Source organism: Platalea leucorodia (genome assembly GCF_965183815.1).
Source record: "Platalea leucorodia genome assembly, chromosome: 5".
NCBI classification, from domain to species: domain Eukaryota; kingdom Metazoa; phylum Chordata; class Aves; order Pelecaniformes; family Threskiornithidae; genus Platalea; species Platalea leucorodia.
The window spans coordinates 32,206,666-32,219,197 of record NC_138827.1 but is presented as its reverse complement, the minus strand read 5'-3'; the positions used below and the strand labels follow the sequence as shown (position 1 = coordinate 32,219,197).

General features: G+C 52.5%; 1 protein-coding gene across 3 annotated transcripts in view; it reads left to right on the top strand.

The window, feature by feature from the left end:
• RNF220 (ring finger protein 220) overlaps positions 1–12,532 on the top strand; it is a gene marked incomplete at its 5' end in the record, with an annotated part of 225,240 nt that overhangs the window by 138,980 nt on the left and 73,728 nt on the right. The window lies entirely within an intron of this gene.

Sequence of the window (12,532 nt, the reverse complement as noted above, 5' to 3'; positions counted from 1 at the left end):
CCCCACGCATTGCACAGGAAGATGGGGAAGAGGGGGGTGGGCAGGGAACAGGCAGCCCATTTATCCCCCGCGACACCCAGTCCCCTTGCAAGTGTAATTTATGGTGTAATTTGGGCTGCATCCAACTTAATAAAGGGCCACTGCAAATTAGTGAACAGGTTTAAATGAACAGAAGCAATTAGTGCTCGGAGGAGCCCATCAAAGAAGTTGGGCCAATATCAGAGTGAAACTGAAACCGCAAGCCAGGAGCAGAGGCTGGCTGGCGCGAGGCGGTGATGGGAAGGTGGCGTTTAATGGGAAAGGAAAGGAAACCCTAAATCATAAAGCATGACAAGGGCCATTGTGGGCCAGCTGACAAATGAAAAAGAATGGCATTATTCCTTTAAATAACAGCAGCAGTTAGAGAGGAGACAGCTCTCCCCGGCTTGCCCTCGCTTCCCTGGCCCGCTCCACTCGGCCACGCAGGCGGCGAAGAAGAATCAGAGGTCTTTATTAATTATTAAATAACGACTCCCTCCGTAGCGTGATAGATAACGTTCAATCTAGTCGATGGATTCAGGCGATGGAGGCTAATCTGTAACGCAGCAGCTCTGCGCAGGGACGGTCTCTCCCAGTCCCGGAGGGGAGCGATGCAGGGGCCAGCCGGCAGCAGCAGGCAGGGCGGGCAGGGTGGGCAGAAACGGTGGGCAGCGGGATGCGAGCACGTCGAGCTCCTGTGAGCTGCCCGCCTCCCGCGGGGTGGCTTAGTCTAGCGGGTGGCCCCATCTCCCATTCCCCCACCTTTCCCGCCTGGAGGAGCCGGGAGCAAGAACATATCAACAAGAGGAGAGAGAAACTAATAATGATCTCAAATAACCCAATAAACATAAAAATAAAATGTAGGCCTATAAACGTGACGGGCACCGGCAGCCCTGGCCGCTCCCTGCCAATACCGACTCGTTACCGAAATGGCTGAGCAGCTGTTACTTATCAGTCTGATGGGGAGAAGCGAACCGGGGGGCTGCTTTCCAAGGGTCTATTTTTTTTTTAATTTAAAGAGGATGCAGCCAATCATGGCTTGTGCTGTTAAGTTTTAATAAACCTTAATGATTTGCAACAAAACCATAAATTTCCAGTGCTCGGGGTTAGGAAGGCAGATCCCCTCCTGCCCACTGAGCCTGCAGCACCAGAGACTTGGCGGGCACCCCATCAACTCCCACGGCGGCACTGGGGCTCCCCGTGTGCTGGGATCTCCCCCGAGACAGCATGGCCGCAGGGCTGCGTAGCAGGGTGAGCCAGCCAAGATGCTGCCGTAGGGCCAGATCAAGAGGAGGGGAGAGGCTGGTGGAGAAGGAAGGTGGAGGGGCTGCCCCGCGCCATCGCCGCCGCTGGGCATTGAGTGCTCACGTGGGCTTTTGGGCATCGCCCAAGCAGGGAGCTTGGCATGGCTCGGAGGAGGGCAGAGGAAGGGAAGGAGGAAGAGGGATTCCTCCAGCTGATCACAGGAGCTTCTTGGGGCTGAGATACAAGGGAGCTGTAGGAGCCACCTGCATGATGCTACCCATGGTCCCAGCTCACCAGGAGCCTGGGGCTGCATCCCACCCACACCAATGCACTCCTTGCTCAGCTGGTGGGGATGGGGTTTGCTATCCCTAGGGACAGGGACAGCCCTTCTTCCCCACGGGCAGTGCCGATGTGACCATCCTGGCCTCAGGGCAGGGACATCTCAAAGTCTACCCAGCTGGAGCATCACGTGGCAAGGCAGGAGGAGCCATGCTGAGGCACAGGGCAGCACCCACCCGTGCCAAGGGGCTGTGTGTGCCCAGGGGACTGACACTGGCCATTGAACCGGTGATGAACATCGCTCAGGAGGATCGAACCCTGGTGCAAGGTCAAGCTTTCCCTTGAAAAAGCAGACTTGGGTGGGAATGAGGGACCTGACTTTCTAGCTCTGCTGCCTTCTTGGTGTGTCCAGTCTCCCAAAGCACAGGGAGAGACCTGCTTGTGCTCGCCCCACGGCTCCTCCACCCTGCACGGGTCCAGACGAGCCCCGTGCACAGCTCCGCACGGCGAGGCAAGGCTCTCTGAATGCAAATTTCATTTCTGAGCCACTGGCGCTGTTTCAAGAGCCGGCAGCCTCCAAGCCCTTCTCGGTGTTACATATGTAACAGCCTCATTGAACTTGACATGTCAAATTCAGGCCATTTGTGCAAAATCTCCCTTTAATAATACCGTTTCATTTCGCTCAAATGAGACTTGAATGCATGTAAAATGGAAAAGGATATTTAAGCGCTAACATTAGGCAGATGTCTTGCCAGAGGCCGATTGAATATATGAGATTTTGAAGTGCTTAACACGTTTTCGGTGCTCCCTCTTAGAATATGTCACCTGGCTTTCTTTTTTCTCCCCCTCCTTTCTCCCCCCCCCCCCCTTAAGTGAAGGGTATAAATTGAAAGAAAACAAAACTACAAGCCTTGGTTTTATGGGGTTTAACTCTTGCCAGGCAAGACTGTTGGTATTCCTCCTCCAAAGAGAAATTACCTAGTAGCTCACCTTTGCAGAGCACAAGCACAAAGCAGCAGAGAGCGGGAGGTGGGTGAGCAGCAGCCCCACGGCGCTGTGCAGAAGGGATGTTCTCCTTGCTCTGCATGTACAGCTCAGAGAGCAAAAGGTGCCGATCCCCAGCTGAGCAGCTAAGTGCCACCAAGGTAAAAATAAGAAATAATAACAGCGACCCTCTGTGTACGCCGATGCCCTGTGCCCCAGCCAGGCTGGTCGCTGCAGAACACATGAATATTCCTGGCTTGAGTGCATGAAGCTTATCTGTGCGCTAGATGCAGGTCTCCTATCCTCACTCGATTTATGTTCACCTGTTTTACACCTCATCCGTATTAAAGGCTTGCAATAAAGCACACTGAAATGTGAGACTCTTTCTGGAGCTGTCAGTGGCCCCAACTCCAAGCTTCGGCTGCAGACACATTTCCCCAGCCCAGGGCCACTCGGGGAGTGCAGGCAGACACAGCGTTTAAGAGCAGCACCCACGGGTGTCCCTCAGGACAGGCACACACACGCACACACACACACATCCCCGCGTGCATACGAGTGCATTGCTGCGTATGTCACTGCAGGTAAATACTATGAGCAGAGGTGGCAGTGCACCAGGGGACCCTTAAACCCTGCCCGCTGCTCCCCGGGCAGTGACTGGAGAAGACAACCTGCTGATGATGGGGGAGGCTGAGTGGAGAAGGGGCAGGTTTGGGGCTATGGTTTGAGTTTGGGGTGAGAGAGAAGACAAATTTGAGGACAGAAGAGGAGTAAAGGAGGCAGCAGGAGCTGTGGAACCCGCCTCAGCTGATGGTCCCCGATGGGTCCACAGTGCTTTCTAGAGTTTGGGGAAGAGGCATTTATTGGCCATTTGAAAAACCTTAGGAAGTCACATTACAAATATTACAGTTGCTGAGTCAAGCACTGGAAGGTTGGGAATGTGCCTTTGGATGCAGTGGTTTTAATAACTTGATGCTCTGTTCTTGAATGCACAGTGCTCTTTTTAAAAAATTTATTTGGCAGGGGGCATTTTTATTTCCCTGTGTGACAGCTAGCAGATTCTTCCCTGCGTTACCAGCAGCAAACCTATGCTTCAGAGCTGTGATTTCACCTTCCCAAAAGGATGAGGTGTATCATTATAGCTGGGGAACGGTCCAGAGGGCGGAGCAGTGAGTTGGACCATGCCGGCTCTGTTCCTGCTTTTGCAGCCAAAGGGCGGTGCGAGCTCAGACAGGACTATCTCAGCTCTTTCCCCTTATTTAAAGGGGTTTCTAAGCTTAGCAGATGTAGCCAGCAGTATATATGCCATGTTGTAATATTACCCGTCCCTGTGCTATGGCATCCCGGGGCTGGGCATGGCAATGCAACACCCACCCCGGGGTGCTCGGCGGGTGCCTCCAGGGGTGGATGTGCTTGGGTGGGCAGATGGGGGGTGATGCTGCTGTCACAGTGCCCCATGGCTGTGCAAACTCTCCCCTTCACTTTTCTTCCTTTCTTTCCTTCTCATTGAATGCTTAATCTGAGCATATTTCTGTTTTGAAGCCCATGCCCAGCTGTTGGCTGTCCCCAGCCTAGGCTAGCAGCTCTCATTGCTCCTTGACACTGCACCGGGAGCATGGGGAGACATCCCTGTGCACCCAGCATCTCAGGAGCTACTGATTCCCCCTAATGACCTTTCTGGTGTGTCCGGGAATAATTTCTCATCTGATTCTCTGATTACGAAGCATTTTCCAGAACACAGAGGGCACCGGGGTCTCTCACCTTGGTGCAAATAGAAAGTGCTGCGGGCTGTTTTCTGGTGACCTCAAAGATGCTGTCGCAAAGAGAGAAACAAATAGTGTCAGGGCAGAGCAAGAGCAGTGGGAAGGCCTGTTTCAAAGCAGGTGAAATGCCCAGACAGGGGATTTAGCCTGACTCTTGGAGCTAGCTTTGATTCATGTCAGAGGAAAAGAGCCAACCATGGGACTGTGGCAGCTCCAGCTCCTAGAGAAGCTCTCAGTGCATCTCTACCCAGGCTTAAATCTTCCTTCGGCATCCCTCTAGAGCTGCTTCTCCCTCGTTTGCACATGTACTCTTTTCCTTCCACTCTTCTTAATCCTCCCTCCCTTGGCAGCTGAGGTGGAAGCAGAAAGTGCTGCCTCAGTTCCTGGCACCACACTGAGCATCCTCACCCTGCTGGGGAGGGGGGGCTTCACCTCAAGGTTTCTTTATGCAGAGAGGCACGGTGGTAGCTCTCCTCGGGGGACAGCGGCAGCTCCAGGCCTGGTGGGATAAGGAATATGGAGGAAGCTGGAAATATAGCTGAAACATGAAGGCTGTGGGACCTTGGGAGCTGGCCCGGTCACTCCAGGCAGGGTCACCGTCCTTGAGAGATGTCTCCAGGCATCTGGAGACGCATCCTGGATTTCACATCCTTTCACAGGTTGCTTTCCCAGTGTTTTGTGGTCTCTCTGATTAAAGGCATCCCGTGCTAACCCCCCAGAGTCAGCATCGGAGACTCCTGCTGATGGACAAGGAGAGAAGCACACCAGCCCTGTGGTCCCTGCAAGCCCAAATGACAGGGGCTTTCTGTGTCAGGATAAGGACCCAGAGCAAGTTATGAGACGTGGCTCTGACCCCTCTCCTGCTCAAGGAACCCTGTGTTCAAATACGGCTGCTCCTCACACTGCTGCAGGCAAGGGTTTGCTTCATTTCAGTGGGATCTGCTGAACGCTGTGTTGTCCCAAAGGGCCCTTGGAGGAGACTTTCCCAGGGCCAGCGCAGGCAGCTGCTCTGGGAAGGGCAAGTGGCCACACTGCCAGGCCCGGCAGGATAAATAGAGTGTGTAAAACCTGAATTAGCTCTGTTGTCATATGTCACATCAGGGTCATGGCTCTCGCCTCAGGTCTCCTCGATTTATGCCTGGGGACTTTAACTTGATGGCCAGGTACTTCCCCAGACTTCTTGTGCAGCAAACACTGCAGGTCTCCCAGCCTCTGAGTGAGTGAGATTAGAGGCGTTTTTGAGTGAGAAGAATTCCTTTTCCAAAGCCCCATCGAAATACGTGCTGATTCCCTTCCTTGCATGTGGTAGACACCTGAGAGTGCTCCAGAGAGGGCAAGGAGCACTGGCCAGCAAGTGAGACTGCAGCCGGGGAAAAGCAGGCATTGCAACCTCCTGCTCCTCAACTTCTCTCTATCTTTTTTCTTCCTTCTTTTCCCCTCTTCTTTTTCCACCTTCTTCTTTTCCTCTCTTCCCTTTCTCCCCCTCTTCTTCCCCCTCCCTCCCTCTCTCCCCACCCCCCAGTATCAAGGCGACATCTCCAAGCCAAGTACTTTTAATTTCGCCCGTGGCCCTTGCTGACACGGTGGATATGCACAGCAAGTTAAATTCCCGCCTGATCAATAAACCAGAAGCAGTGTGTCCGACTGGTCGATATTTTTTTATCTGTCTTCAGCCCAGTCCTGCTGATGACAGCCCCCTGCGCTTCAGCAAAGGCACTCAAGGGCATCGGGCTTTGGCAACACAGCTCTTTTTTTTATTTAAATTAAAAAAAACCCAGATGCCTACAAAAAAAAAAAAGTTCACGGAGTTTGGCCTTTGCTTAATAACATTTTATGATTTATCTTAATTTTTAATTGAAAAAAATTTGCGAATTAATTGATTTCTGGGACTTGCCAATTAACATTGTAATTGGGTGCATGATAAATTTCGAGGGAGCATCATTTTTCTCCCTCTCCCCCCTGTCACCGAGAAGGGGAATCGCGAGGGCAGCTGCTTCCTACCCCTACACCCCCCGCTCCTTCCCGAGGTGCCGCTGCCCTCCTCCCCCCTTGCTACTGTATCTTAAAGAAGGAACAAGAAAGCTAATAAAGTCATGTTATTAGAGTCTCGCCAGAGGTGACCCCTCAAGGCATAAATCCAGGCCAGGGAGATGGTGGGGACAGGTACTATTAAGTGCCTGACAGTGCTTTGCGAGGCAGGACTGGGTACCTCCCCTGCAGCACCCTCTCCCTGGGCTGTGAGGAAGGCGGACAGCCAGCCCGGGGCTCCCTGGGGCTTTCCTGAAGGGCCCTGGCACCGGTGTTCAACTGAGCAGTTCATTATCTGTCACGTCTCCCCAATGCTCTCCCCATGTGTGAGTCGTGGCATGCATGAGCCTCCGAGCCCAGCTGCTCCAGGGAGAGACCCGACCCCAGCACCGAGCATCCCGGTACCCGAACGGCCGCTTCCCGCAGCACATGCAGCATCCAGGGTTTGCCCCGCAGCCAATGTCCTCCAGCAAAACCAGGCCGCTGGGGCAGGGCCAGTGCTTGGGAGCCGCCGCTTTGCTCCGGGAGCTGGAGCACAGGAGGGGTCGTTCGCACCCTGCTCTGCCCCCAGTCCCCCGGGGAGCAGGTCCTGCCCCACGGCAGCAGCAGGGCATCCCACGGCAGAGGTGTTCGGTGTGGGACCTCAGCTCCATGGTCATGGGTTTCCGGATTCAAGGCACAGATGCATCTCCAGGTGCGTGGGAAGTGGCATCACGTGCAGCTCACTCTGGCAGTGTGACTCCTGCCAGATTTAAATTAAACACACTCCGTCACTGGAGAAACTCGCCTGGAAGCGTCAGCTTCTCGGTGATACCCGAGCAGGGCGCAGGGCCACCTGCCACCACGAGGCTGGTAACAGGGTCACGTCCCCATGTGGAGAAGTGGGCGAGTTGGCTGTTGCCAAAATGAGGAGTGAGGAAACGGCGTTGTGCCAGAGCGGGGAGAGAGAACAAGCCACGCCTGGGGGGACTGAGAGGGAGAGTGGAAATACCAAGTAAATTAAGAGAGTGCCTGGTGTCCCTAGTGCTTCTCCCACCCACTTCACACGCTGGTATGGATCACCTCATCAGAGTCATCTCGGGTGTCCCATGCACTGTCTAAAGCCTATGAGCTTGGATGCGGCTTCACTCTGCCACCCTGCAGCCCCCCGCTACACCCCAGTGTGTGCAGGGGGTGAAGGATGCCAGCCTGGGTGGAGGGTCACAGGCTTCCCCAGCAGAGCTGTGGTTCTTCCCACTGGCTGGGACACCTGAATAACCGGGATCAGCCCAGCACCATGTCTGCCAGCATCAGTGGCAGGGAACCATGGGGAACAGACAGAAATTTATGAGGAGAGGAGTCTGTTTATTATCTAGCAAATGTGGTGCTGCTGATACCGTGGATTTATCCTCTTTCATCCCCCCTCTGATTTGTGTCCCTGCCCGTCGCTGTGGCAGATTAATCATGGACAGAAAGGGAAGAGAGACCCTCCAGCTTCCTCCTGTGCACTCAGAGGGTGGCAATGACAGCAGCCTGGACCCGTCATCCACGGCTTCTCCAGCGGAGAGAGCACAAGCCATACAGCTGCCTGTCCTGCTTAGAGATGCCCCGTTCCTTTCCTCCCGTGGCAGACCCCAGGGGAGGCAGAGCAGCTGGGTGCCGCCCATAATCCGTGGGTGAGAGCACTTCTCATGGGCCAGGGCTTCCAGGGTAGCACAGCAGGTGAGAAAATTTGTGGGTCATGTATCCCCTCGCTCATGCAATGCCCTGAACATGCTATGAATGCTCCTTGAAGTGCCTTCAGATCCACGGTACCCACAGCCCGTTCCCTGACTCCAGGGCATGGATTTGCAGGCTGGGGTTTGGGACCTCAGTGGGCAAAGCCTTCCTCTGCTGCTGACTCCCAGGGCAGCGGGAGCCCTGGGAAGCAACGCATGGAAACCCAAGGGTGAGAAATAAATCTTCGGTCAGTTATTTGCCCTGAAGCGATGCATGCCTTCTGCGGAGCCTCTTCTGAACTGCCACGTGAGCTGGGAATAATTAAACAGTCATTACAGCCGCGGTAGCAAAGAGCCCCCCAGATCAATCTAATGCATGACCTTTCCCTCTGACTTTTCTCTTTATTTTTCCAGCCACCTCCTTTTCAAATAGTGGGAAAGAAATGAAGCAACCCTCCCACCCCAGCCTCCTGCTTCACCCCGCATACGTGGACCATCACATCTTCACCCAGAAATCTGTCACCCGCTCTGAGGGGGGCTCCCGGCAGGCGCATGGGGTACCAGGGGTTGATAAAGAGAAACCCCAGCAGGAGAGAAGGAGCCAGGGGTGCGAATGGGACAGAGCAAATAGGGGATTTTAGTGTCGTCAGGTCATGCCACAGTGTTTTATGATCCTGCTGCATTTCTGCTGCAGCATCATCTCTTTGGAGGAGGCGGGTGGCTGCCCTGTGGGGTCATGTTTGTCACAGCTGACCATGTTGGGCACTGAGGTCTCACAAATACTGACTGAGGGAGTATTTGGGAAGCACAGCTGGGACTGTATGTGCAGAGCGCTTCTAGTCCTGACTCCAGGATCTCTGTCAATTTTTACCATCACTCAGCCCCTTCCCCATCATCGGATGCAGGAGATCTTCTAAGCAGCACTTGGAGCAGGTGCCACTAGCAGAGCCACAGCAGGTTAAAAATCCCAGTATGCTTCCCCTGACAGCACGGGTCATGCCCAGCTGTGCTGGGGTTGTCACCTGTGGCTAGGTGAGGATTTGGCCTCATGTAGTTTTAAAAGTAGTCAGGGTAGTTGGGTAGTCAGGCACTGGAACAGGCTGCCCGGGGAAGTGGTTGAGTCTCCATCCCTGGAGGTATTTAAAAGACGGGTAGACGTGGTGCTTGAGGACATGGTTTAGTGGTGGACTCAGCAGTGATAGGTTAATGGTTGGACTCGTTGATCTTAAGGATCTTTTCCAACCTAAACGATTCTATGATTCTATGAAAAAAAAAAGAAAAAATCAAACTTCCATTTCCTTATTTAGGCTTCAAGTGACACTTCCACTTATTTAAACTGGCGTTCACAAAAATCCAATTCCCTCTCTACCCGGCGACTGCTTATTTACAACCGGTGTTCCCATCCACACAGCTCTGCAGGCAGCTTGCTCTGCTGCCGGGTCTCCCATCCCAAGGCTGTGTGTTTGAGCCGCAAGTCCTGCAGCTAAAAATAAATTGTTTCCACTGTAATTTTTTTTTTTTTTTAAGAAATACATCAGTTGGCCACAGCTTGTAGAAACCTTTTGGCTTTGCGGGATTTCATGTGGGAGCTACATGTGCTCTGGCTGATGCCCATCAAATTCAGAGGGTTGCTGAGAGTTGTTCTGTGGAAGAGTTGCAGAGCTGGAAGACCCCAGCTGCATGGCAGCAGCCCTCTTACCACCTCTTTAAACCTCTTCTGGCTGCAATGTCATTAAGGGATGAGCACAAACAACTGTAGCTGCCTGAGCTCAAGGAACTTCTTCTCTTGCAGTTGTTATTAATTACGTGTGGGGAGTGCAGCCGGGGGGCGGCTGCCGTGCCAGGTGCGGAGCTCAGCCCTTCCTTGACGGATGCTCTTCATAAACCCTGCCTTGCCCTGGCTGGGGGCTCTGCAGAAATCTCGTTTAGCATGCTTGGGGAGCCCAAGCAGCTGTGGTAGGCTGAAGCACAGTGTTGGGGCTGTTCCTGGCCCTGTTGTTGCCACGCTGAGACTTCAGGCAAGTCCTGTCACCACTCTGTGCCCAAATTGTCCCTCTGAGCACATTTCTAGCTCTCAGTCTTCTTACGTTGGCCAATGTTTGAACCATAGCTACAATTACAACAGAGCTTTCTAAGCCTTGCTGCAGGATGGTGTGGCAATGCCCTGGTGCTGGCACAGTCAGCGTGTGTGCTGCGGTGAGCGCGGAGGAGGAGGGCTCCTGCCCTGCCTCCCTGGGGTGGCTGCTTGGCACCAGGCTGCTGCCTGGGCTGGGGGGTCAGCGAGAGCCCTGCCTGCATCTGGTGGGCTCTGGGCACCAGGGTCTTGGTCCTCTGCCTGGCAGCTGGCAAGGCATCTCCCGTGGGGAGCAAGTCTTCAGGGCTTCTGCTTGTCTCCTGACTCGGGCACCCAGAAAACTTCTCTTTCCTTTTGGAGGAAAGCTGAGATTCCTACAACAGCTTGCAAGAGCAAAGGCTTAAAGGAAAAGGAGAAGTACCACCTTGCTCATGGTAAAAGGCAATCAGATCACTTAGCCTTCATCTCATGCCCTGGGTTATCTACACGGGAAGCAGCAGCTTCTGTTCATGGGGGTGATAAGGAACCACTCCCTGCATATTGCTTTTTTTTTTTTTTCCTATGGCAAGCACACTCCAGAAGGCAGGACCATAACAGAAAAACAAACAAATAAACCTGAAGATCATTGTGTGTAACAGCAACCATGGTAGGGGTAGAGAAACCCCAAGACTGCGGGTAAGGAGGGCACGCATTTGGTGTGCTGAGCTGCCCTTTGGGACACCACAACTGAAGCGTTGGCTCTGAACAGTCCCTTGGGGCTCTCTCAGGGAGATGCCAGGGGATTCCCAGTTGCATCTGGGGATGCTCCTAACCAAATCCCTGCCTAGCGTTAAAAGATATCTGCATGTCTGTGCTATAGCCTGAGTCTTGCTTTCATTGTGGGGGGCCTTGCTGAGAGTAAATGTTCCTCTTAAAGCTGATGTGCCCTAATATAGAGGAGCGATGGGTCCCTGGTGAGCACCCTAAGGTGCGTGGGGACCTGGCCGTGCAGGTCCTGTTAACGTTAATGGGTGACACAGCTGCAGGGCTGGGTAGAGCCTTCCAGCAGCACCAAAGCAGGGACCTTATTTTGTCCCACAGAGGTGCAGGGCACCCATACACATGGGGATGCACAAATGCACTGCCAGAACTGGTGTCACAGCCCTGAGAAAGGGAACCGGCTAGGAAGCAGCCTCTATCACTTGGAAATGCAAAGTCGTCAGGAGAGAGAGAAGGAAGCTGCCCAAATCGCTGGGTCTTTCCAGGGTGTTTCTTCTCTTCTTTGGTACCTTGGGGGGGTTGCCTAAAAGGGAAAGAAGTTGTTTTGCTGTAATGAACTAGATAAACAATTCCCCAAATAGATTAAAACTAACTGTAACTTATAAAAGCGGGTAGTAATTATATTTTATTAGCTAGCAAAACACCATTTTTTTATTTCGTAGGATAATTCTGTGTAAATCACCTTAATTAGAAGTGTCAGACGAGCCCGTGAATATCGTACTTAGTAACTAATTTCCTATGTACAGGTTATAATTTAAAACACATGGATCACTCGCCGAGTGGAAATATGCTAGCCATGAAATAATGTGGGGAGTGTTGGGGTTATTACTATGTAAATGTGTAATCATTTCAGACCACTGCAGCCTTGCTGGGTGATTAAAGAGAATCCCAAGGTCTCCAAAGATTGTGCTCTCTGCAAGGGCCTAGAGCGAAAAAACTTTAAAAGGCACCGAAAAGTGTTTGAACTTTAAAGGTCTTGATTTCCCTTTTACCATTTTTAATTTGTCTGCAGTGTTTATGGAGGGGAAGGTTTCTCTTTGCTGACGGCCTTTCGATTCTCAGCCCATTGCTGGCATCCTTAAGAGGCACGGGGGGCTGCAGCCGCTGTATTTCAGGGGGTTGGTTAGCGGGATGAAGGAAAGCACCCTTAAATTGCAGGGTCTTGTGACTTGGATGATCAGGGCTTGTGCCCATTCCTGTCCCGTCTCTGGAAATAAATAAAAACAAATTGCAAACTCTTATTAGCAATAGAGTGGGGCTAAATTGCAAGGAGTGGGTGGTTCTTGATAATCCTCCAAATGAAGAATAAAAAAACTTGGCAGAGTTTATCGAAATCCGTTCCCTTCCCCATCAGTCCCAACGGCAGAGGCTTGCCCTTTCGGCTGACCAGAGAGACTCTCGTCCTGAAAACTGCAGTTTCCTGGCGCTAACACCATTTCTGGGAGGAATTAATGAGATTCTTCCTCTTTCCCTCAAAAAGGAATAATTTTAAACACCTTTAACAAGAAAAGGGAGGAAATGAGTTGGTTTTTTTTAACCTGGCTTTGGATTATAAAAGGAAAAAAAAGTTGTTTCACACTTCGGGCGATTGAGAAATTCAAGGTAATGCAGAAGATGGGGAGGGGGTGGAAATCCTTCCCATCGCACGCATTGGGGTGCAGGCTGGAGGTGGTGCCAGGGCTGCATCT